Below are 25,723 nucleotides of genomic sequence, written 5' to 3' on the forward strand. Positions count from 1 at the left end.
TCTATTACTTTATCCTTTTGTATTACAACTACCTTTATCAAGACCCTCTATTACCCTTTATCCTTAGAGTATCACTGTGAACATAGGACCCTTCACGGGTTTAATATATTCCAATTAACCACAATATAACTATTACATATTTGAAGCTCAGATTGTCACAGTCTGGCTTTGTGTGAGCCCTTGAAAGCCTCCTATTATGTTGACATTCTTGAAAGCATCATTGCTGTCTGGCAACAACAGGATGTTCCAGACTCTGCTGATTTTTCCTAACCTAGATGTAGACACAACCTCCTTCCAAGGAACAAGAGTTCTTGCTCCTCATGGTAAAGAATAGTATAAAGTACTGTAGTCTGAATACTAGCAAAACATATGAGAGTGAACATAGGGCAAAAGTATAGCTACTGCAGCTGTTGTTGGACTGTTTTTGGTAGTAATGGAGGTGGAAAATGACATGAATTCACATTGATATTTCTTATTTAGCATCTGGCACTGCTATACCATTTCTATGTGTTATAAAACCATACTGTATATGGTTTAACTGACCACTTAAATTTTCTCCTATGTTAACAACACTTTTAGAAAGGTAAGAGAAGGAGAGAATGATGAAGGCTGGATGTATTGGTCACTTCTTGTTAGTGGTTTAGGGTAAGAAATATGGTTATACTGAATTATAAGTATCATGTAAGAGTCAATCATTTATTCATTTAAGCCTACTAAGTGCCAAGTTTTATGCTAAACTTTAATGATGGTGTTTCTGCTCTATGCCATCTATAATCTGGCAGTGGAGGCATTAATGTAACCAATAATTCTACAATTATTAACTGAAAGGAACACTTTGAACGAAACATTCAGGGTGTGTTGAGAATGTATTATAGGAGCACTTAACCTAGTTCTGAGGATATTAGAGAGTTTTGATAGATGTGTGCAAGGAAAGGAAATGGCATTTAGCACGTTGGTGGTAAAAACAGTGAACCATGCTCAGAAGGAACTTGCTGTATTTGGAGGCATTAAGTGGCCCACCCAGAAATGAAATTGCAACCATTGAAGTTTTGTTATTTTTTAAGAAATAATTTCTTTTGCTTCTAAAGCTTTGTAAATTTACAAAAGAAGTCCATGTTTATAGACAGTGTTCATTCATACTAAGAACGCAAAAGAAGTGAGCATCTGTGCCATCACGAATGGTAGCCATAACGTCAGTGTTTGTCAGCAAATATACACGGACCATTATTCAAAACAAGTTCCTCTAAACTTGTATGATTGCCTCAGAGATCCTGCAGTCATTACCCACAATCTCACATTATGTACTTGGGTCATTGGTATGACCATTGGGCACTGGAATGATACAGAGGTTTCTCTGCAGTGTGTTTATTTTTTCCCCAGGGTAGCTTCTATGAAAAGGAAAATTTCAGCTTACTTTTTGAGGGTAGAGATCGTGGTTTATGTTTTCTGGCATTCTCAGCTCCTCAGCATGCTATCTCTATAGAATGAGCACTTGATGCATGTCAACTGATCCATTAGTGTGCTGTAATGGCTTTGATAAAGGGTGCCCTTTAATTGATTGCTTCATTCTTAGGACCATACTTGCTGTTTCTTTGGTTTTTCCATTCTTAAAACTCAGGTTTTGCCATTGTATCTTAAAAAATTCATCTGTGGTATGCAAGTTCAGGAGATGATGTCAAAGGAAGAGACTGTTACAGGTCTGTGAAGCCCAGTGAAGTGTCAATAAAGTCTGAACAGTAACCTGGCTTCCAGTGGATTGATCATCTGTTAGAAGAAATACCTAAAATCTCTAAGTTTTAACTAGAAGGAGGAGTTCATTAATGGATAGATCTTATCCCATCTCTCTGCAGTAGGTCTGTAGCAAATATGGCAGGTGAAGATTTGAAGGAAGAGTGATGTAGAGGCATTGCCAGGAGTGTGAGAAATCTAAATGTATATTTATTTCCCCCTGAATGGGAGAAGAAGAGACAACTGCTAATCCTTTCCATTTTATGGTGAGTTAAAATTTTTCTAAAATACTGTCTCAAATCTCTCTTTGGATTTTTATCACAACCTTCTGAAGTGGTTCCCTCCTCTATGTTTCCTATTGTGCCTAAACAGAAAAAGTATATATTCATAATTTATAAAGAGATATATCATTAATAGAAGAAACAAAGTTCTTATAGTAATACTCTTCTACTTATTCAAATATAGCATATAGGCTGGGCGCAGTGGCTCACGCCTGTAATCCCAGCACTTGGAGAGGCTGAGGCAGGCGGATCACCTGAGGTCAGGAGTTTGAGACCAGCCTGGCCAACATGGTGAACCCCTGCCTCTACTAAAAATACAAAAATTAGCCAGGCATGGTAGCCCGCACCTGTAATTCCAGCTACTCAGGAGGCTGAGGCAGGAGAATTGCTTGAACCTGGGAGGTGGAGATTGCAGTGAGCTGAGATTGTGCCACTGCACTCCAACCTGGGCGACAGAGCAAGACTCCATCTCAAAAAAAAATAAATAAATAAATATAAGATAAATAAATACATAAATAAAATATAGCATATATTCTATTACTTTATCCTTTTATATTACAACTACATTTATCAACACTCTATATTACCTTTTAACCTTAGAGTATCACGTGAACATGGGACCTTTCATAGGTTTAATATATTCCAATTAACTGCAATGTAACTATTACATATTTGAAGCTCAGTTTGTCACAGTCTGGCTTTGTGTGAGCCCTTGAAAGCCTCTATTGTGTTGACATTCTTGAAAGCATCATTGCTGTCTGGCAACAACAGAATATTCTGGATTCTATTGATTTTTTTTTTCCTACTCTAGATGTAGATACAATCTTCTTCCAAGGAAACAAGAATTCTTACTCCTGAAGTGAGTTGTTGGCAAGGAGTGGGGTTTATGACTTTACCCATTTATCTGAAGAGTGAATAAGGCACAGGAATCTATATTCTTTGCCTAAGGGCACATATTGTATTATCAATAAAACTGATACTAGCATGGAACCCTATGCTAAACTCCAGACAAGGCTTATATGATCACCTTATTAATTAAAATGGCTCCCTCTGACATCACACACTCCTGCCTCCCCCTGCTTAATTTTTTCTTATGTACTTATCACTTTTTAACGTAGTATTATTAATTAATTCTGAATTAATTCTGACTCCTACTAGAATGTAAGCAACACGAGGGCAGGGAATTTTTGTCTGTTTTGTCTACCAGTAAAACTGAAGCATCTAGAACAGTGTCCTGGACATAGTGAATCCTCAGTTAATATTTGTTGAGTGAATGCACATGAACTATAACAGAAGTTTTCTGTAGCTAGACTCAGCTGGTCTTGTCCATATGATCACTCAGTAGCCATCCTGAAGTTTGACTTACCTTCTATTGTGCCATTAGATTGGCATTATACATTATATATGGAGTACTTATTTGGGGAAACGAATTGCTGGAATGTTGAATATCTTTTTTATTTGAGACAGTCTCACTCTGTCACCTAGGTTGGAGGGCAGTGGCACAATCTTGGCTCACTGCAGTCTCCTCCTCCCAGGTTCAAGTGATTTTCATGCCTCAGCCTTCTGAGTAGCTGGAGTTATAGGCATGTGCCACTATGCCTGGCTAATTTTTGTATTTTAGGTGGAGACAGGGTTTTGCTGTGTTGCTCAGGCTGGTCTTGAACTCCTGTGCTCAAGCGATCTGACCACCTCAGCCTCCCAAAGTGCTGGGATTACAGGCATGAGCCACCGTGCCAGGCCTGAATATCTTTATTATTATGTTCAATGGAATCTTGAAAAATGGGAATGTTGGGAAGCTAGCAGTTTGATGTTATTTCTCAAAATAATTATATCACCAACTCAAGTGGCAAAGCTAGACAGTCATTTAATCCTGTCATAATTGTATACAGATGATGAAACTGACCTAGCACGGTTAAGGAACTAGCCTAAAGTCATATTGCTATGTAGAGTAGAGCTGAACGAATAGAACATTTTCATTTTTTTTTAACTTCACAAGGTTAGGGGTCCTTCCCAGCATTCTCTGATGCCTGTATTAGAAGCCCACACCCACCCAATGCCTGCAGGGTTAGGGTTCTCCTGAGAGCAAGGGGTTTCCGGAATGGGTAATGGTGGGGGTGGGAGCAGCGGGAATTTGTATTGAGCCTCTCCTGCAAAGGAATTTAAATGTATGGCATTGATTTTGAGGTGATAAAATATTTAAAGTACTTATTTAAGTTTTTTTTGACTATTACAAAAGTTTATTTCACAAAAAGTCTAATATGAAAATGTACATGACCTAATTTTTACATCATAGTAAAACAGGCCCTATGGAGAGGGGACATGGGTTTCTCTGCTGAACAGCCATTATTTATACTCGTTCCAAGGCTTCTAACATGATGATACTATTTCCTCGTATTACCACCATTCCAATATTGTTCTATTTTCCACTGGTCGCCATCTCCACACATTCATGTATCACAAGGTTCATAAAAGGATCAAATCCCCTCAATATTCCTTGGACATGTCTGCCACCATTTAATTTCAATGATAACTTCTTGTCCATAAATTTTTTCAACTCAGGAGGGTGAGCTTTGCTCATGGTGTATACTCCGCGGGCTCACAGATGCCTTGGAACGGAATGCACGGCTTCCTTTATGCTCCCTTGGTCGGCCCGGCGTCTCTATTTAAGTTTTATCTATGGGACCAGTAAGGTGACTTTCCCATCTTGTTTTCAGGATACCATAAAACACATTTTTTTCCTGTTTAATTTTCCTTGTATATTTGTTAGCTGGAATGTATCATACATTGTAAAATCTTTGAGGCAAGGGTCTGTGTCTTCTAAATTTACTAATTCTTCCCAGTGTCTGTTATATAGTACATTCTCATACATCTCTGATATCCAGTGGTCATATGAAAGTTGAACAATAGATAAGAAACATTTGCATAATGAGAATATTGATCAGTCCTGTTAGTAGTAGACATTTCAAAGGAAGTAATTAGAAAGAATTGCCCAACATTGTCTTATCAGCCTTTTCCACCTGATGGTTATAAAGGTAGACTAACATACAGATGGGGGAAATTTCTTATTGGAACTTAGTAGCATTGCTTTTTCTCCTTTACCAGTATGGTATAAAGAAGAATCTACTTGGCTCAGTTTTTCTGAGGAAAACAATATTCTTTTGTGATTGGATATATTCCAGGAAAATAAACTCAAATCATATAATGAAGAGTTATATCTTATATATTCAGTTTCTCCCTTTGACAGATATTGCAATCAGCAGCTCTTTGTACTTGCCAAATTTATTATTAGTTATGTCTAGCCCTTGTGATAGAGATAAACATTTCAAATAATAAAAGTTGTAGCATACCCTAGTGAGAAATAAGAGCTAGAAAAGTTATCAATATGTTTTTTGTTTTAGTTCGTAGTAAAAGATAGACCTACCAAATGTATAATGGTACAATACAACAGAACTTTATTCCTTGTATATGCAAGAGTTTGAAAAGGGTGTTTTTCCCTGGTCTGGTGGGTTTCCTTTACAGTGACCTGGGGACCCAGGCTCCTTCCATCTAATGGATCTGCCCTTCCCACCAGGGCATCACTGCATTCACCTGCTGAAAGTGTGAGGGGGAATAGTGGGGGATTACCTTCTTTTCTTAAAAGTCTGAGCCTGGAAATGGCACACAGCATTACTGCTCATAGTCTGTTGATTAAAACTCAGCCACATGGCAAAACCTGACTGTAAGGGATGGTGGAAAATATAGAGTAGCCATGTGCCCAGGGAAAAGATGTCATGGATATTTTTCATGATTTTCCTTCCTCCTTTCCCTTTTCTTTCTTTTTAATTTTTATTTTGAGGTAATTTTAGATTTTAGACTTTAGAGTTGCAGAGATATTCCCTGAATAACTTTCTTTCAGCTTATCCTTATGTTAACATCCACATAATGATAAAAGAATTTTCAAAACCTGGCACAATACTATAAACTATAAACCTTACTCAGATTTCACTAGTTTTTCCTGTAATGTCATTTTTATGTTCCAGGATCCAATTCATTTAATTGTCACATTTCCTTGGTCTCCTCCAATCTGTAATAGTTCTTGTCTTTCTGTTTTTTATAATCCTGTCACTTTTGAAGAGTCAGTAATTACTGTTCAGTAGTTTGGTAAAATGTCACTCATTTTTTTTAATGTTTTCTCATGATTAGATTGAAATTAAGCATTCTAGGGAAGGCTACCATAGACTGGAGGGGATCTGCCCTTCTCTGCAGCAAATGGTGGGTATGTGATGTCGATGTGTATTAGAGGTGATGTTAAACTCGATCACTTGGCTAAGGTGGTGTCTACCAGAATCCTCCACTATAAAATCACTATTTTCCAGACAGCTGCAGTGGCTCACCAGAAGTGCCAGGCATGGTGACACTAAAGTGCCTGGAATCCCAGCACTTTGGGAGGCCGAGGTGAGAAGATCACTTAAGCCCAGGAGTTCAAGACCAGCCCAGGCAATATGGCAAGACCCTATTTCTACAAAAAAAATTTTAAAATAAAATAAAATTACTATTTTCCCTTGGCAATTATCAAATATTTTGGAGAGATACTTTAAGAATATGCAAATATTGTTTACAGTTTACCTTTCAATTAGTAATTTTAGCACCCATCAAGGGATCTTGCTGCAGCAATTTTTACTGTGATATTCTAATGATAATTTTCTGTTACCTTCATTAAAAAATAAAGTTTTGGTGGCTATCTGATGGTTACATAGATATTAAGGATCCTTGCCCTCCTCTCCACGCCCCCCATTTTGGAGATTAAAGTGACTATGGTTTAAATGATGTTAAGCCATCATTTAAAGATGACAAAATGGTTAAAGGATAAGGGACACTGCCACAGCTCTGTAGTGCTTAGATGTAGTCCAAATGGGAAGCTTCCTGGAATGGCAGTAAGAAAGCCAGGGTTTCAGTTACAATTCTACTATGAGCTGAATGTAAGGAGCTGTTTTTACTCTAATTTTCTAATTTGTAAAATAAGAGTAATTCTATGCATTGTCCAAAGTAATGTGTAAGGATGCAGTACTTTGAATTACTAGGAAGGGTAATATCTGTTTAATGGATTTGGAGCGTCCTTATTACACCAATTAAAATATAGGTATTATTGAAGTGGAGCAAGCCTACTTGTGCTTATTTAAAAGGAAAGAGACTGTCATTTGTTGTACATTTACTATATGCAGGCCCAAGCTTTGAATCCATTAACTAATTTAATCCTCTCAGACTTTTATGAGAGCAATGTTATCAGACCCATCATATAGATGAATAACTTGAGGCCTAGAGAGGCTAAATAACGTGCCCCAGGCCACACAGTCAATAAATGGTGAGGTTAGGAATTGAACCATGGTGGTCCAACTCCAGAATTTGGACTCTTCACCACTTCACTATGCACTTGTGCCCTGGTTGCAGAATGGATGTTCATCTAGTACATGCTAGCATGGCCATATCAGCTAACTGCTTCTGTTCTGAAGTATTTAAGTTCTTAAATATTTAAGTAAATATTTTGTTAAAAATTTATATTTAACAAGGTTGTTAAATAGGTTGTTAAATATTTTGGGCATAAGCCTGGGTACTGGTAAATAAAAATATTTGTATGTCCTAGTTATGTTTGAAATGAGCATGTATTCCATTTGAAAGTATAAGTGAACCTCAGGAAATATTTTTGGTGTTTATGATTGGAAGTACAATAATTTAAACATTGAAGTGAAAACAGGAGTATTGGACATGTATTTGTTAATTGTTCTTCCCAATTTTGAGGCATTAGTCCACGTTTGTCCATGGCCACAACATATAAGTAGTATGGCTCTTGTTTAAAGGTAATTATTAGGTGGGTGATTGGATATGTTACAAGGAAATCTAAGTAGGGTCACCAGTTTTCTATTCTTTCTATACATCTGGCACTTGTTTGGTGATTTGGCTCCTATTGTGGAATCTGGTTCAGTTTACAGTTCTGCCTATTTTCTTCCCAGCCTGCCAAGCATTTCTGAGTGGTCTAAAAAACTCACTGCATTTCTGAGGTTTATGTGAAAAACTAGGGTCCCCTTTATTGGTGGTGATGCGAGAGTCCTCTGCACTACACCATAGAATTACCTTCATGTGAGTTAAAATGATTTTAAAAATATTCCTGCTTTCAGCTGTATGGCTTCAATTCACCATGAACCATTTACATGTATATCAAAGGCATGAAGTTCTCCTGCAGCAAACAGAAATTGTAGGGAAAGCTCTGGCTGACAGTGGGAGAGCTGGGCTTTCATTTTTGCTCTGCCAGTGACTTACTCTGTTACCTTGGGGAAAATCCTTAGCCTCTTTGGGCTCCTTATTTGCAAAGATCAGCCGGGGGCAGTGGCTCACACCTGTAATTCCAGCACTTTGGGAGCTGAGGCAGGCGGATCACAATCTCAAGAGATCGAGACCATTCTGGCCAACATGGTGAAACCTCATCTCTACTAAAAATACAAAAATTATCTCGGCATGGTGGCACGTGCTTATAGTCCCAACTACTCAGGAGGCTGAGGCAGGAGAATCGCTTGAACCTAGGAGGTGGAGGTTGCAGTGAGCCGAGATTGTGCCACTACACTCCAGCCTGGGCAACAACAGTGAAGCTCTGTCTCAAAAAAAAAAAAAAAAAGATCAAAATGACCTTATCCAGCTGCAGCTTTCTCTGATTCAGTGCGTCAGTGAGTTTTAGTGTAGTTTAGTTGATGATTTGTTTGTCTTGCCATTTAAATGAATGCTAAGCACAGCCCCCAGATAATGCTTATGACAGAAGGCTGCATTTTCACATTTCCAAGAAAGAACAGTAAATGGTGAAGTAGTGTAAAACTTGTTTTGAAGATTCACATAGTACTATTGTCAGATAAGACCAAAGAAAAGTGGTCACACTATATTTCATGGAGTCAAAAAGACCACTCATTTTAAAACATCTCATTTTCAGAGATATTAAAATGTGGAAAAATATGTATTTTAGATTTGATCAAATATGGCAGGAAAGCCTCAAGGTCATCTCTCTATCACTTGATCATAGATTAACCTGCAGCCTTTCTTGGAGCTTAGGCTGCCTGATATAGATAGGGTCTACATTCTTACCATACGGTCTGTTGTCATAGAGCCGCTTAGAGACAAGTCAGAAATTTGGACTAGAATGTAATTGACTAAGTGTGCCCACCTAGTGTGGCCATGTTGGGATGTGAAGACTCAGCTCACATTTGCAATTTCAGTGAAGACTTGCCTTCTTACTTTCTCAGATACAATCAGTCTTCTGTATACTCACAGGATTTTGTATATATTTCTACATAACGCTTAGCACATTTTATTGTAGTTATTTGCTTTCTTTTCTGCTTCTTCTCCTAAATTATGAGCTATTCAAAATTCTCTTAATGTTGTACAGGAGTGGTGTACAGCCTGGAATATAGTAGGCACACATCATGTTTACTGAAGGAGTAAAGGTCCAAAGGTATGAAGGAAAGAAGGGTGGCTGACTGTTTTGTGGATTATAGTAGGGGTTTTTAGATTACTCAGCCACCATTCATCACCAGGAAAAAAGATGCAAAATGAATTTTATGTAAAGATTAACTTTTAGGTAACAGGATTATTTCATAAACTATTAGGAAAACTACATTATTAAGAAATAAGACTGATTTGAATAAAAAAAAAAGAGTTTACTAGGCTAAGCCACCACGATCTGATGCCAAAAAGAACCAATGTCATGGAAGAATATTATGACAAAAGGTGTTTTGCTCCAACACTAAACTGGCTCTGTCTGTGATTTGGGGCAGTTACCACACCTCCCTATACCTCAGCTTCCTCTTCTGTAAAATGGGAATAATAATAGCACCTGATAATCATTGTAAGAATGATATAACATAATGTTTGTAAAACACTCAGGACAGTACTTAGCACATAGTAAGAGAAGGAGATAAGTGTGAGTTATTATTGTTACTATCTCTATAGGTGTCATCAGTGGGCAAAGAGTTGGGGACTAAAGGAAGTGTTTTATTGGTCTTTAATTTGGCAATTCTTTCAAGGATTTTTTTTAATTCAAAATTATGATTGAATAGATAGTTTACTTATTTCATGTCCTTCACTTTCAGCTCTATACAAGTATGCCCTTACTTAAGAATCCTCATTCTTCTCCTCTGGGATCTCCCAGTTTGCTAGAGCTATCTTTTCCTCTCCCCTCCTTCCTTTTTCAGTGAATTGATTGTTCCTTTTTGCCAATGGACAGCTCAGCATTTGAAATGTGTGAAGACGCAACACAGAATAGTTTGTCTATGGGGACGATAAACACTATCTCTAGAATGGTAAGGTGGGGATTTATATCTTGTGATTAGTTCCCTCCAAGACCTTATGCAGAGCTCAAGCAAGAACCCCTCTTTAAATCAGTTCTTCTTAAGTGACCTTCTTCAGAAAGATAGCATCTCCTCTTATGAACATTTCTTGATTTGCCCCCTCTCATAAACTCTAAACTCATACCCATTTAGCTCTTTAATGGCCCAACTCCCTTTGAATTGTTGCTTATAGTATTAATGAGTGCTTTCAGCTTAATGGTTTTTATCTCCAGGTAAAATATATGCCTCTTAACTGGGATTTTCTAGGGACACTGTCTTTAATCATGGCAATCAGTGAGCTTCAGACAAGTTAAAAGGGGAAACTTATTTATTTATTTATTTATTTGTTCAGCTGGTTTTTCATTGTCCTTCTTTTAGTGTTTGCTTTATCAATTTGGGGAGGCAGAATAATAATTTTTCCTGTCTTCTATTTAAAGGGATCCAGGAGGTTTTCAAACTCCAAGTTGTAATCCATTAGTCATGAAATCAATATGGTGGATTTGAATTGCCATTTTAAAATTCATACAATAACGAATATTGTTTTGTGAAACTTTTGTTTCAGTAGTGTGTATGTATATATGTGTGTGTGTGTTTGTGCATGTATATCTGTACGTATACTGGATCACAGGGGGAAATGTATTTCTTGATGTGAATGTAGTAAAAAAAAAAAAAGTTTGAGAAACACTGATGAAGGCCAGTGATTAAGGAAGAAATACTAATGTCTAGCAAAGCATTACTCTTAAATATATAAAGTTATATGCTATCATTTTCTTTTAAAAGTGTAAATGTGACCTTACAGTTGTGTGTAAATGTAAGCTTTCCTTTGATAATGCTGGATCATGAGTATTACATTTTAATGATCTGGTTTGGTGTTGTGCACTTATATAGTCCCAGCTACTTGGGAGGCTGAGGCAGGAGGATCTCTTGAGCCAGGAGTTTGAGGCCAGCCTAAGCAACACAGCGAGACTCGAGTTCTAAAACAAAAAAGATAATTTAATGATCCTGAAATGATATGCAGTCATAATACTTTGATTTAGTGGAATAACAGAGGAATCAGGAGAAATTCTTTCTACACCTACAATTACAGATAATAGTGTGGCTTTCCACAAGTCATTGCTCCACCCTGGGCTTCAATTTCCTCATCAGGAAAATAAGACATAGAAGCTAAGCTGGAATCTTTAGTATTCTTTACAATGCAGCATTTTGGTGTTTATATCTTGAGACTAGTTCCCCTTAAGACCCTTAACACAGAGCTCAGGAAAAACTCTTTAAGCCAGCTATCATCTTAAGAAATGTAGTACCCCCTGCTCTGATCATGTCCTGATTTAACATGAAATAATTAAAACATACATTTTAAGTATACTTTAAAAAATAGCTCCTTTCATCACGTTTGTCAGTGAATTTTAGTTGAAGTTAGTATAAAGAAAAATTTAAGAACCGAGAAAGGAGGCAATATTTCCAATGTGTCTTAAGTAGAGAATAATGGCTTTCTAATTTTCCCTAGGAAAAGAAGAGGCTGTGGTCACGGGTGAGCATTTTCCTGGTGTGTCTTTTGGCCTGCATCATTATCACAGCAGTAGGAGTGCTGATGCTCTCCTTGGTCTATATTAGCAACTCATGCAGACATTCATTTCAAACCTGAAGCCTGGCCTCTGCAAACAATGATTCCCATAGTATCAAAAGCTATTGATCCAGAATTTCAGTTTCTTAATCACTTACCTAAATCTAAAGTATGAATTACACACATTAGGAAAAATAATTATTCTTAATGGCAACTTTAAAACCACCTTCTCATTGCATGTTTACTAAGCTTTCTTCTCTATTGGAAGGGATGAACTGTGAGCCAGGATGAAGGAAGGTGAGAGATAGAGAAGAGGGGAGAGTTGCATTGATGTTGACCTCAGACAGAAATGTTCTTCAGTAGATAGTTCCATGTCTGACTAGAGTAGAGAATTGCATGTGGACAAATGGAAATTCCCCTATTCTCTTGCCACCCTAGGTGTCTCTTTAAATGTCTAACAGGGTCTAGACTGATAGCACTGCATGTGTTACTACTGCCATTCCTGGACTCTTACAGACCTATTCCTCCTCTTCCTTTCTGGGACTCCAAAACTCACCTCACCACCATTGCCTTTTCCCTTTTGCCTCCTTCTTACTCTATAGGCCCCATGCTCTTAGGAGGTGGCCTCCATGCTTATGGTGGCTTGTTTATGATTTTCCAGGTGTTTGACTTCCTTGGTGGTACAATCCAGTGGGCCCGGTACAGGAACAATGTCAAAGACTATCTCAGCAATGAAGAGGCCTTTGGCACCAGCTTGAACAGTCAGAGATCACAAATGACTCTGGGGACCCTTAGGATAAAAAGCAATGGCCTCCAGGCCCTTCACTGGCACTTCAACGCCAATGAACATGACTGTCTTGCTCAGGTATAACTAGTTTGCCCACACTCTCCTCTTAAGCATCTATGTTTTTTGTCCTGAGAGTATTATTTTAGTTGTTACAAAATCTGCTTAACTAACTAAGAGATAGACAAACATTCAGGCTTTGGCTATATATTTAACTAGATTAGTTAGCAGTGCCTTTAAGCATTAGTGTGTTTGTTTAAATTATTTTTGGCATCACTTTGAACTCTTTTCTTCAGTATGAAATCATTTTTCACACACTATTGTTAAAATAAGACCACTGTTTGGTCCTATGAGCCAAAGCTAAAACCGGCAGCTCTGATCTAATGATCAAAGAAACAGCAGCTTTTCTCTAAGGAAAATAACAGCAACCAGAATAACAAAGTAGTTTGCTGTGTTCAGTCAGTCTGGAGTCTCTAAGATCAGGCCAATTGGATGCCCTTTTGTGGTTCAGATTTTTCAGAATGTTCTTGAAGTCTAGTGAAATAGAGATAGCTGGAGGTAAAATGAGTGTCCTTACTTGAATTTCAAATAATTCATTAATTCCCAAAAGTATTTATTGGTTTCATTTTGCATTCCAGACACTGGGGAAGCAGTAGTGACTAAGCCCTCACAGAACTTTCAGAGTTTGGTCTTTCCCTGGTGATCTAGTTAAAGATGCATAGCCAATTTTATGTGATGTTTTTGTTGTAGTTAATAAATCCATCTTTTTTATTCTTGGACAATGCATTCAATTTTAGAATTTACAACAGAGAGATTAGAGTTTCCTTTATATGAGACCAAATTATTCTTTTTTTTCTTATAAGAGAACAGGAAGTCAGAGAGATTAGTTGGGTTTTCTAAAGGTAAACTGTAGTCATTGGATTCACTGGGACAAAGCTCATGTTTTCTGACTTCTTGTCTTTTTCCACATAGACAAAATATGTGAAAGAGGATAATCTCTAAAACATTCATTTTCATGGCCTTGACTGAGCAGTGGCAGAGCAGTAGGAAAAAGAAAAGGCAACTCAGTGGACTTTCCTGGGGGGAGACCCCTAAAAAGAAACTCCAAGCTAGGGAAATTGATCTGGAGCCTTCTCTAGTTGAAAATAGGCTCTGGGACCCAGCTCAGCCTGAGGAGGTTGTTCAGGCAGTCCTGAGAGTTCATAATGTGAGCTATATGGAGTTGAATATTCTCTAGATATCCAGAAAATTGTGGGATTACTGTTTCTCACAATCAGGGTAAGAAACCAAGCAACAGGATGTGAAGAAGTCCCTTTATTCCAGTCATCCAGGGAGATTGCTTCTGCTTCTGAGTGTCTTCATGGAAGCTTTGGAAAGGGACCCTGAGAGTAGGGTGGGCAAGCTGACTGGTGTACCTGGCTTCACCACGAAGATCGCATTGACTCCCATGCTATCTCTGCTCTGTATCTGGAGTAATTGGTGCCCTGATATGAATAGGTACACATTGCTGCTGCTCCCTGCTTGTGGATGAAGAGAGAGCTCTTTAGAGGGCCACCTTTTCCCTGTATATTTAATACCCATCTGGATTCAAGTTATACATGTCTATGTAGACAGAATGAAAACTTCTTTTTCATCTGCCCCTGTGGCTGCTCCAGTATGTGACCATGAGTCTCTGGTAAAACAGAAATAATGGTATCTTCTCTGCCTACCTCACAGGGTAATACTGAGGAACAGATTAGAGAATGAGAAAGTATAGAATTTTATAGACGCAGAATCAAAATATGGTTTAGTATGAATAAAAAGTATAGACTTTGGAGCCAGACTGCTTAGGTCCAAATCTCGGCTTTTCCATTGATTAGCTGAGCAATCTTGGGAAAATATGTTCTCTCCATAGTTTTCTCTTTTGTAAAATAGGGATAATAATATTACCATGCTTCATAGGATTGATGTAAGGAATAATCAACCCGAATCAAGTAAAGTGATCACATGAATACCTGACATATATTAAAGGCACTACATGTTAGCTGTTATTGTTAAAATTGTATGCAGACTTTTTCTTATCTGGAAAGCACACACATATCTGTATGCATACATACACACAAACACATACATTTGTACCTGTACAACCAACTAAGAACATGCACACATCCTCCCCAAGTGGCTTCAGTCTTTTTAAACTTTAAAATATGCAGTCTTTGTTTTTGTTTTGTTTTCTGAGATGGAGTTTCGTTCTTGTTGCCCAGATTGGAGTGAAATGGCACAGTCTCCACTCACTGCAACTGTCGCCCGGGTTCAAGTGATTCTTCTGCCTCAGCCTCCCAAGTAGCTGGGATTATAGGCATGAGCCACCATGCCTGGCTAATTTTGTATTTGTAGTAGAGACGAGGTTTCACCATGTTGGCCAGGCTGTTCTCGACCTCCTGACCTTGGGTGATCCACCTGCCTCGGCCTCCCAAAGTGTAAAACATGCAGTCTTAATAGGAGGTGATATTGCCCCCAAGGGGGCAACAACTTTTGAGGGAGACAAAAGTCTTATCCTTTTTATGTATAAAGAATAGATATGCATAGAGTATATAAACAATGGATTTATACAGTATACTGATCTACAGTATACGTACAGTATTAAAATTGCATACGGTGGTAATAGAAAAAAAGTCTAAAAGCATACCTTAAAGGGAAAGTAATGAAAAGATGTTGAGAAGCATTGCTCCAAAGTGATGTTGGTTATGTTTTTCTGCTTATATTTTAGGGAACAGCATAGATTGGGGTGGTTGATGATGATGGTGAAGTAGTTACACGTACAGTGTTATAGCTGGCCAAGTAATCTTCTTCCCTAAAAATGTACTATACTGGATAAAGAATGTGGGGAATGAAGATTTTTTCTTGCTCTTCTTTTCCACACATGATGGACTTCAGACTTTGAATGTTGATGATGTATTTTTTTCTGTAACTGGGACATTGCTTCCAGGTAACTTAAGGTAGGTACCATATCTGAAAACATGTATCACCCTGAAGGTATGTATTATGTACCATATCTGAAAACACATATCACCCTGAAGTTATGACACAAAGAGAGAATGAATATTTGTGTTTCTAGGGCAGCAGTCAGCTAAGTCCAGGGAAAATTGACTAATAGGTATATATAATAAAAGTTGGATAATGGATTCAAAAGTACATCTTATATTCTGCCTAATGGCAAAATCTTGTTGAAATTGAGTTGTTTTTTATTTTCTTTAATTTATTTCCTTTAATTTTAGTCTTCCATAGGAAACTATAATGTATTGGCAGAAAGATTATGATATAATTAACAGAAAACTTGCTATAATTTGTATCTCTCAAGAGTCATAAACTCACCCATTCTTTCTATGGGAAGAGATTTGCTGCAGATAATACAATCATGTTTTCAATGGTTGATTGAGGCTTCAATGTGGATTTAGGAACTAAACTTCTCTGATATAGATAATTAATGAAAAGACTGGATGCCTGTGAGAGTTCTCTTTTCATTTGTTTTTAAATGCTCAACTGGTTATATTGTATCATTGCCATTTCTTAGCTGTGAGGACCTAGGTAAATTTCTCAACCAACTTAGATTTGAATTCCATCATCTGTAAGGTGGGGAGAATAATGCCACTGACGTTATAAGGTTGTTGTGAGGAAGAAGTGACATAATACATGTAAAAGACATAGAAAATTGCATGTTCTTGGTGAGGGCTGCATAAATGTTAATTATTATTATGATTGTATGAATTGCTAAGTTGCTAAGTAGGATGTTGGCTAATGGGGTTTCTTTTTCCTTTTTGTTTTGTAAGTATCAAAATGCCCTCACCTTTAGTGCACTCAGAATTTGTAACAGAATTATAATGGATTACGACAGCCACATTTTCATTTTAATGCAAATGAAATGCACTATGTGTTAAGTGGATGTGGAAAGGTAATTTATCTCTAAACCTTTTTTTGGGGGGGGATTTGCTTTTTAATGCAAAAAGAAGCAAATGGGAGGAATTTTTCATTTTGCTTCAGTTGTTAATAACATAAAATGACTCAGTCCTAATGGCTTTCTGGGTACAGTTGCTACAGAGGAAACCATGAAGATCCTGCAGGGTAGTTTCTGAGTTTAATGAGACAGAAAGATTCAAGATGTGCATGAAAAGAGGCTAAGAATATTTCAGAAGTGGTAAAGATGTTATCACCGTGATGGAAGGTCTGGAATCCTTGCTTAGGTTTTCAGTTTTGCATCCTCAGGTAATGCATAGTGGAAGGTGCCGCCCTTGGAAGAGTGTGAAATAACAGATTGCCTCTCAGTGCAATGTGAATGTGGGTAGCTGGGGAGACATGGAGCATCAGTAGGGTGGCCATATTCCAGTTTGTCCAGGGTACCCCTGATGTATACTTGTTGTCTTGGTGAAATTATTGATCACCGTCTTTAACTCTCCAGAAAACCTGGTTTGGATGATCAATTATATGGGTACCATAAGAAAAGACAAGCTGTGTAGCATGTTTCTATAATGATTTGACTGTGGTTCTTCCAGAGTTTCATGGATTTACAACAATAGTATATACAGATGGAATGGGCTTAGCTCTAAGTAGCGTGTACCTTTCTCCATCTTGAAAGAAAGAACTAAAACCAGACTGGAATTTACTCATTATGTCATCATAGCAAAAGTCTTGTTTTATGTTTTTACAAGTGAAAACTATAATAAATCAGAAAAGGGCATTGTGATTTTTCAAGGATTAGACTTCATTTTGTCATGTTCGTGTGTGAGCATTTGTGTACAAATTTAGTCTTTAACCCTTTTAAGGAAGATTGTTAGGATGTTGCTATCCCAGAAGGGTGATTTTTGCCAAGCAAGTGCAGAGGAAGGCATGGGGGTAGTAAAACACTGAAATGTAAATCTTCTGCCTGTTGTGTTAGGGAACATCATTTGTAACCCTTAATTAGAACATGGCGATTGATGCCCTTTTTCATGGTACTCTGTGTATTGAACTCACTAATACATTTTAAGGAGCATTTACTTTAATATCTTTTGATTTTTGTGGGGCTAGGAGATTTTATGTGAAGGAGTGAAGGATGGCCTCTACCTTCCACTCTTACCCTTACTAAGGAGTTCCTGTATAACCATGTGCTTTTATTCATCTGTTCTTCACTGTTAATACTTATCCTTAATGAATATTTGATTGAATAATGAATTGGATTTTCTGATGGCATCTATATGATTGATCATCCAAGTTAGGCTCTCTGGAGAGTCAAAGGGGTGTGATCAATAATTTCACCAAGACAACAAGTGTACATTTTATTTGCTTAAAGTTAAATAGACAGTTTTTGCCTCCTTAGGTGGAGATTATTGGCACTCAGGGTACCATAGAATTCAACATTCACACTGGAGATGAGATATTTTCACTATTGGAACCCAGCATTACATTAAGAGCACATGTAATTAGGATTTGCTTTTCATTCTTGCCTTCAACCCTGAAGACCAGGTGAGAATAAGTCAGCTTGAGAGAGATTGCCAAGTGTTAGTGTTCTGCACAATATTCTGCTAAGCAATGTGTGTGGACCAAAGGGAGCCCTCAGTAAATGTGTATTAAATGAATGAATAAATAAACTGGATGAATCAACATGTGAACAGGAGAATCAAATAGTCTTCTCATCTGTTTATAAAGGGATCCAATATATCACATTCTCTCTTAATGCTCCAAATTTTGAATGCTGAAAGAAAGATCAAAAAGTCAATATATAGAGATCCAAATCACTTTTATTAGTAACAAATCAGGTATTAGAGAATGTACTAATATTGTGGGCAGGTGGGTTTCCTAACAGTGGTCCCCAGAATTGGATAGGCCTCCCCGTGTTGAGGCAGGTCTTTGTATACCTTATGGCATAAAGTAAAAGTTCATGCTCTTGGAAGGTTTGCCAGCTCCCAAGCAAAAAGAGGGAGGAGATGAAGTGAGCATGCCCAACTTATTCTTTTCAAGTATACTTGAGGGGGAAAGAGTGGGGAGAGAAAAAAAAAAAAGAGAGAGAGAGAGAAATGGAGTTTATTCTATATGAAGAGAAACTTCAAGAGTAGTGAAGTAGCATTTCTTCCCTTTCATTCTTTGAGAAATCTATGATGACCTGTATATACAAAACATAGACTAAGATAAATTGTTCACTTCATTAAATAATTATTTGCTTAAAAAAAATTCACCCCTGGGCTCCTTGATGAGATGAAATGATGGGTTTGAGAGACAGAGATACATTGTGGAATTTAGATTTTAAAAATTCTTAGGACTAGGTTGCCTTTTGAGACTGGGTGGGAAGTAAAACACTCTGATTGGGCACCCCTGGGGTGAGTCCGGGAACAGACAGGCATTTCTCTTGGCTATGGTTCTTCCTACAAGGAGACCCAACAAGGCCTCCAGGGAGAAGCACAGATGAATTCTGCAGTCTCCTCAACAGGGCCTAAGCCCAAAGGTGGATCTGATCCTAGTGACACTCATTTCCCAGGATGACCCCCTCCATTCTTTGAGAGAGACTGGCAAATTCTAGCACCTGGGTCTCAAAACCTTCCTGGGCCTACCTGGCGAGAGGTTTATGGAGAGCTATGTGAGAAAGAGTGGAAAGTTGGCTGTAGATATTATTGGCAGGGGGTGGCAGGGAAGAAGGATTCTGGTGACCCCGAATTTCGGTGTGGGTCTCACTGCTACTGCCACCCTCTTGGCCATCATTCTCAATAGCCATTATAAGAACAAATCATAAAGCAAAATCAGATCAAATAAAATATCAGTAGGAAAATAAGGGAAAACTCAAGTTAAAGATAGCAAGTTAAAATTTAAAAAGCGAAGAATAAGAAAAGAGAATAGAAAAATGATTAGAATAAAAATGTTATGTATGTGCAAAATATGACAAAGGTAAAATGTTAAAAATCAGAATTAATATGGAGGCAAAATAAACAAGATTTAATGTGACATGAAAGGCTAATACCAACAAATTAAAGCTTAAAATTATAAAACATAAAAGTGACAACTGAAAACCATTAAATACAAATCCCAAATTAGAGAGTACAAATCTTTTAAAAAGAGAATAGAAATATGGAGTTTTTAAATGAAAGGAAACAGGAATCGACTTACAACAGGAAAGAAATAAATGAATCAGAGTTTGGGGGGTAGAAGGAAGTTTTTCACTCCTCACCTACCCTCAGGAATGCCTGATTTGCACCTTGATGGAGGTTAGTCCCCCAGCCCCCAACCCCCATCAGAGTAAGTGATGGGAAAGCTTCTGATGGGGATGTGTTTTGCATCAGGAGTGTGAAGGGAAAAAGGAGGGAGAGAGGATAGACAGGCAGAGAGAGAGAGGGAACATATACCCAGAGAGAAACACAGAGAGAGTCACACACATACAGGGGGACAGAGACACGCAGAGAGAGATACATGGAGAGATGCACAGAGAGGAAGAGACACACATACACACACAGATATACAGCCCCCAATAAAGAGAAAGACACAGAGAAACAGACATGAAAAGGGAGTGACACAAAGAGAAAGAAACAACACAGCCATACACAAATAGGAGACACACAGACATGCACACAAAGAGGGACAGAGACCCGTAGAGAGACAGAGAGATAGAAGGAAAGACACACAGACACACACATGCCCACATACAGTCAGACCTATACACAGGAGAAAGAAAGACAGATACACACAAGGACAGACATACATAAAGACAAACACACACAAACATACACATGCAGACAAGACAGAGATTCAGAGGCAGATGTGCACAGACATGTGCACACATAGACACAGGAAAGAAACAGAAAGGTAGACGCGCATGTGCACACACACACACACACAGAAATTGAGAGGCAGAGTGAGAAAGAGAGATAATGTTAGAGAGGAGTGGGGGGAAGAAAGAGAAGGACAGCAACAGCCATATAGGGGACAAAGGCAGACAGAGCATCAGACCCAGCCCACTGGACATCCAGGCCCGGCAGACGGTGATTACTGACCCCAGCAGAGACAGGCCATCAGTCTCTGGCTGCAGAGCACCAGGACCAATTATTTGGCAGCCTCTGGGCATGGAGTTCTGAGAAGCCCTTTTGTCTCTAGGTCCTGCTCATGGGAAGACAGATGGTCCTGCTCCATCCTTAAGGAGAATCACCTCCCCCGTAGGACAGAGGTACCTTCTAAAGAAAGTTTCAGACGCTTCAGTCCCTCTAGTTATCAGACTCTCCCTGCCGCTCAGAGTTGAAAAGGTGAGCTCCCCATGGCAAGGCAAAACTGGTACACAAGGTGATCATTTGCAGGAGGTCATAGCTGTGTAGGTAGCCAAGTACCGTGTAGTATTGCAAATGCCTTGACAGTTGTAAGACCTCTGCAGGGATCTGAGTAGTAAGATGCTGACATATCTTCTTTTGGTTTACACTATCAGCTGCAAACCCTTGACATGGACGATTATATCTAGGCTACAGGCAGACTGCATCTTGGCCCAGCTTTCTTCAGGGAGCAAAGTGAATTTAACAAGAGCCCCCAGTTTAAGGAGCACCAGGTAATCAACCTGCCTTAGAGTTGCTGATGAGTTCCTATCTATTCTTCCCATTTGTTGTTATTGCTGTTAAAGAAGGACCACTTGGTTAATGAACTTGGAGCTCTTTATAAAGTGGAAGTGGGAAAGCAGGTTCGAAGCGGCCTGAAGGGCTCAGTTAACTTCGTGCTAAGGGAAAGTTTCAGTACACTCTGTAGATGAGCACATATATGGAGGATACCCAATAAATTAAATTAATAGATTTTTATATGGATTTTAGCATGTGTGCATATAGTTGTTTACTTTCCTTTTATTACTTCAAATGTATTACTCCAAATGTAAGTCCATTCTTTTTATGTTCATCAGTAAAACTTAATACATTGCAAGTATTTTTGTTAATAATCTTTGTGAAAGGAAGTAAAGAGGTTAGCCTACATATATACGTATTAAGGCCCTGGAACCCAGAAACTCAAACCTCCTCTGAAGAGTTTATGAAGAACCCTAGACTAGCAATTCTGAATCCTTTTGTTGGCATGAGATACTTTTAATAATGCCAACATTTTCAAGGACTCATTAATACTTATTTTATATTAGCTGAGAAAATATTTAATGATAAACTGATTATAAATTCAATACCATCTTTAAGTGTATCTGGATTTTATTAATCACACCATCATCGATTTATACTTGATAAATAGTCATCCCTGTGTTTGAGAAGCATATGGTTTGTCTATTGGCAATGCTGCCTGTAAATGTGAATTCAAGGATATCTTATTACGATTCTGAAGCTGGTAGTTTTCAAGTTGGGGGATACTGTCTTAAGTAAAAAATAATTTGTTTAGACCTAATCTGCACTTGATTTTTGTTTGCAATTTATTTTATTTATTTATTTTTTTGAGACGGAGCCTCACCCTCTTGCCCAGGCTGGAGTGCTGCAGCGTGAACTCAGCTCACTGCAACCTCCGCCTCCCAGGTTCAAGTGATTTTCACACCTCAGCCTCCCAGGTAGCTGGGATTACAGGCATACGCCACCATGCCCGGCTAATTTTTATATTTTTAGTAGAGTTGGGATTTCACTATGTTGGCCAGGCTGGTCACGAACTCCTGACCACAAGTGATGCACCCACCGTGGCTTCCCAAAGTGCTGGGATTACAGGTGTGAACCACTGCACCCAGACTTGTTTGCAATTTATTTCAACAGATATTTGGTACCCTTGCAGTACACTGGGTACCACCACAGTTTTGGGCTACTCTTTATAAAATTTTAAAGTAGATATAGCTGGGTTTTAATGCCTTTGATCCAACCCCTTTCAGTCATTGCCTTGAGATCTAGTAGGATATTTAAAAAGATATTTTAGGCTGGCATATTTAAAAAGATATTCTAGGCTAGAAAGAATCTGTGTTTGTCTATCTATCTATCTATCTATCTATCTATCTATCTATCTATCTATCTATCTATCTATTTAGGCTGTTTGTTCCTAGGCTACAAAGAATCTGTGTCTATCTATCTATCTATCTATCTATCTATCTATCTATCTATCTATCTATCTACCTATCTATCTATCTATCCATCCATCCATCCATCCATTGACCCATCTATCTCTATCTCTGAATGGTTACTTCTCTTAACTACAAGTACAGAATGTAGCGAAAATCAGGAATGGCTCACTTTTTCCAGCAGGAGGTGGCCATCTCCATAATGTACTTTAGGAACAGGACAACCTCTCCCTGACCTTGACTATTTGTTTATCTAGCTATTCATTTACTAAACATTTACAAGCAATGACTATAAGTGAAGCGTTATGTTAGATGTTAGGGATATAAAATTGACTGTTAAATGATCTTTGCCCTGAAATAGCTTTCAGCCTATTGAAAGACACAGTAAAAACAGTGATACATTGTAATAGTGCTATGATAAGTATACATTGTAATAAGTGATATATATGTATATACACACATACAAACGATATATCTGTACATACATACCTAAATGAGACACCACACCCAGCTATGGGGTGTGAGGTAGAGGGTGTCAAGAAGTTTTCCTGGAATCTCTCTGAATAAAGATTAAGAGTTAGCCAAAGCATGAAGAGGAAGAGGGAATTTGTGTGTGTGAAGGCTGCTCCACGGTGAAGGTTGAAGGAGCCAATCATTCCAGGCATGGAAGTGTGAGAAAGCAGTTCACTGTGGCTGGAAAGGAGAGGTCCAGTGGTGAGAGGTGAGGGTGGAGGAGAAGGGAGGAATCAGGTTGGAAAAGACCTGTTATCCCTTAGATCCACCTTATTGTGAATTTAACTTATTCTCCTTTTCTGGGAGAGCTAGACAATCTGAGAGCCTGGCAGCAATGGGAAGTTTGTGGTGGTTTTGGTGTTTTAAAGAGATTTTGTAGTGAATGTTCACAATCCAGGAGGAGTGTAGTTGAGAAACACAGTGAAAAGCACAGGGCAATGGGTATACAGAAGAAGATGTCCACGTAGAAAATAATCACAAAATTTAAATGATAATGTATGCAGTTTATCTACTAGTTTTGTTTTACCTTGGGTTTTAAAAAATATGTTATAAACCAGTTCATAATTCATTCTCTTATATGAGGAAATATTGTATCAGATCACAATGTGGTCACTTAATAAAGATTTTTGCCTCTGTATATTATTTTGTCATTGTAATTTTGAATAAAATCTGTTCTAATAGGTTTGTGCATTTGAGGCATTATTGGATTCCTTTTAGGCATTCTTCAAATATGATTTATCATTACCTAAAGAAAATATGGGCTGGGCGCTGTGGCTCATGCCTGTAATCCCAGCACTTTAGGAGGCCGAGGTGGGCAGATCACCTGAGGTCAGGAGTTTGAGACCAGCCTGACCAACATGGTGAAACCCTGTCTCTACTAAAAATACAAATATTAGCTGGGTGTGATGGTGCATGCCTGTAATCCCAGCTACTCAGGAGGCTGAGGCATGAGAATTGCTTGAACCTGGGAGGTGGAGGTTGCAGTGAGCCGAGATTGTGCCACTGCACTTCAGCCTGGGTGACAGAGTGAGACTCTGTCTCAAAAAAAAAAAAAGAAAAGAAAAGAAAAGAAAAGAAAAAAAATATATGTATTATAGTTCAGGAACTTTCTGTATTTTCTGATAGTAATATACTTGAAGTCTGATTTAGAAACTTAATCCACCATGAAATTAAAAAAGAAAAACCTTAAAAATAAGAATAACCTAATAAAACATCCCATTGAAATATTTTTGGTATATTATTTTACAGTGGGAATGCGTTCTTTCATTTCATGAATTTTGTTTTATTTTTCTCTTTCTTGGGATGGTATCTATTTCTTCATACTACTTTATTATTCAGGGTAAGTTTGTCTATTACCCCGCAAGTGCTTTTAGGGGTTTTGGTGTATCTACTTCATTTATTAAAAAAATCACTGTATTGAAATGTGAATTGCTCAATCAGATTGATATTTGTTATCATGTAGGTAAACAGACTTTTAACAGAAAATCTCCTTTAAAACTGAATTCACCCTAACAACTTTATACACACATTCTATGATATAGCCACACTTGATGAATTTGAAATGGTATAAATTATAGTACATAAAATATACTTAGATGTTGAAAAAGATTTTTAAAAAGAATTTTCTTTTTAACAGCAGCTTTGACTGAGTGGAATGAATTTAATCTGAATAGAGGAACTACAGGTTAGGTAAAGAACCACTGCACGCTCCTTGTTGCTTCTGAATAATGGAAAGTGGTTATAAAAGTTTCTTTGTTCGTACTCTCATCCTTACCTATGGATGGAGGAGTCACTGGGCTGCTTTTTAACACCCAAATGATCTAAGGAAAGGAAAATAGTTACTGTTACTATATAACTTGATTCTCAACTACTGTAATTTATCAATGGTCAGAAATGAGCCAGCAGTATAATATTATTGCTTAAAAAACTAAAAAAGAAAGAAAGAAAAAGTTACAGTGATTTTGTGTTATAATTAGAATTTACAAGTGATGTCTCCTCCATATTATCCACTAATCATAACTTTATGAAACTGATATGTTTACTTTGGATCACTATTCCTCTGGAAAAAAAAAACGGGAAGAAACTGGAGAGTCCAGAAAATAATAGTGATGGCTAAAGAAACGGGAAACTATTTTCATCATGTAATTAAGTAGAAACTATATAGAAAAAAGCAGTTAAGGGATACCTTTGAATCAGAGAATTGTAGAGCTGGTAGAAGCCGTGTACCATCTGGTCCCATTACTTTAATTTGCAGAAATGGTAACTGAGACCTGAGAAGTCTAAATTACCCAGACAGCAAGTAAGATATTTGAGACCAAAGTTCAGGTCTTCACACCTCCACCCCATAGTATTTTGGGGCTAGTGTCTTCAAGTGTGTGAAAAATTGCTTCACAGGAAGCGGAAGTCTCTATTAGCAAATACACCATCTTCAAGTGGGAGAGATGGCTTCTATTACCTACATATCAGCCAGCCCCAGTACCAGCACTGCTGCTCCTTTGCGGGGCTTCC

General features: G+C 38.0%; 2 pseudogenes; one reads left to right on the forward strand and one right to left on the reverse strand.

The window, feature by feature from the left end:
- Window positions 1-4,236: 4,236 nt before the first annotated feature.
- Window positions 4,237-4,644, reverse strand: LOC129018728 (small nuclear ribonucleoprotein G-like; annotated as a pseudogene).
- A 5,581-nt stretch (window positions 4,645-10,225) lies between these two features.
- LOC134738448 (uncharacterized) lies at window positions 10,226-21,247 on the forward strand (annotated as a pseudogene).
- The last annotated feature ends 4,476 nt before the right edge of the window (window positions 21,248-25,723 follow it).

The sequence above is a fragment of the Pongo pygmaeus genome, chromosome 17 (assembly GCF_028885625.2).
Source record: "Pongo pygmaeus isolate AG05252 chromosome 17, NHGRI_mPonPyg2-v2.0_pri, whole genome shotgun sequence".
Classification (NCBI taxonomy): domain Eukaryota; kingdom Metazoa; phylum Chordata; class Mammalia; order Primates; family Hominidae; genus Pongo; species Pongo pygmaeus.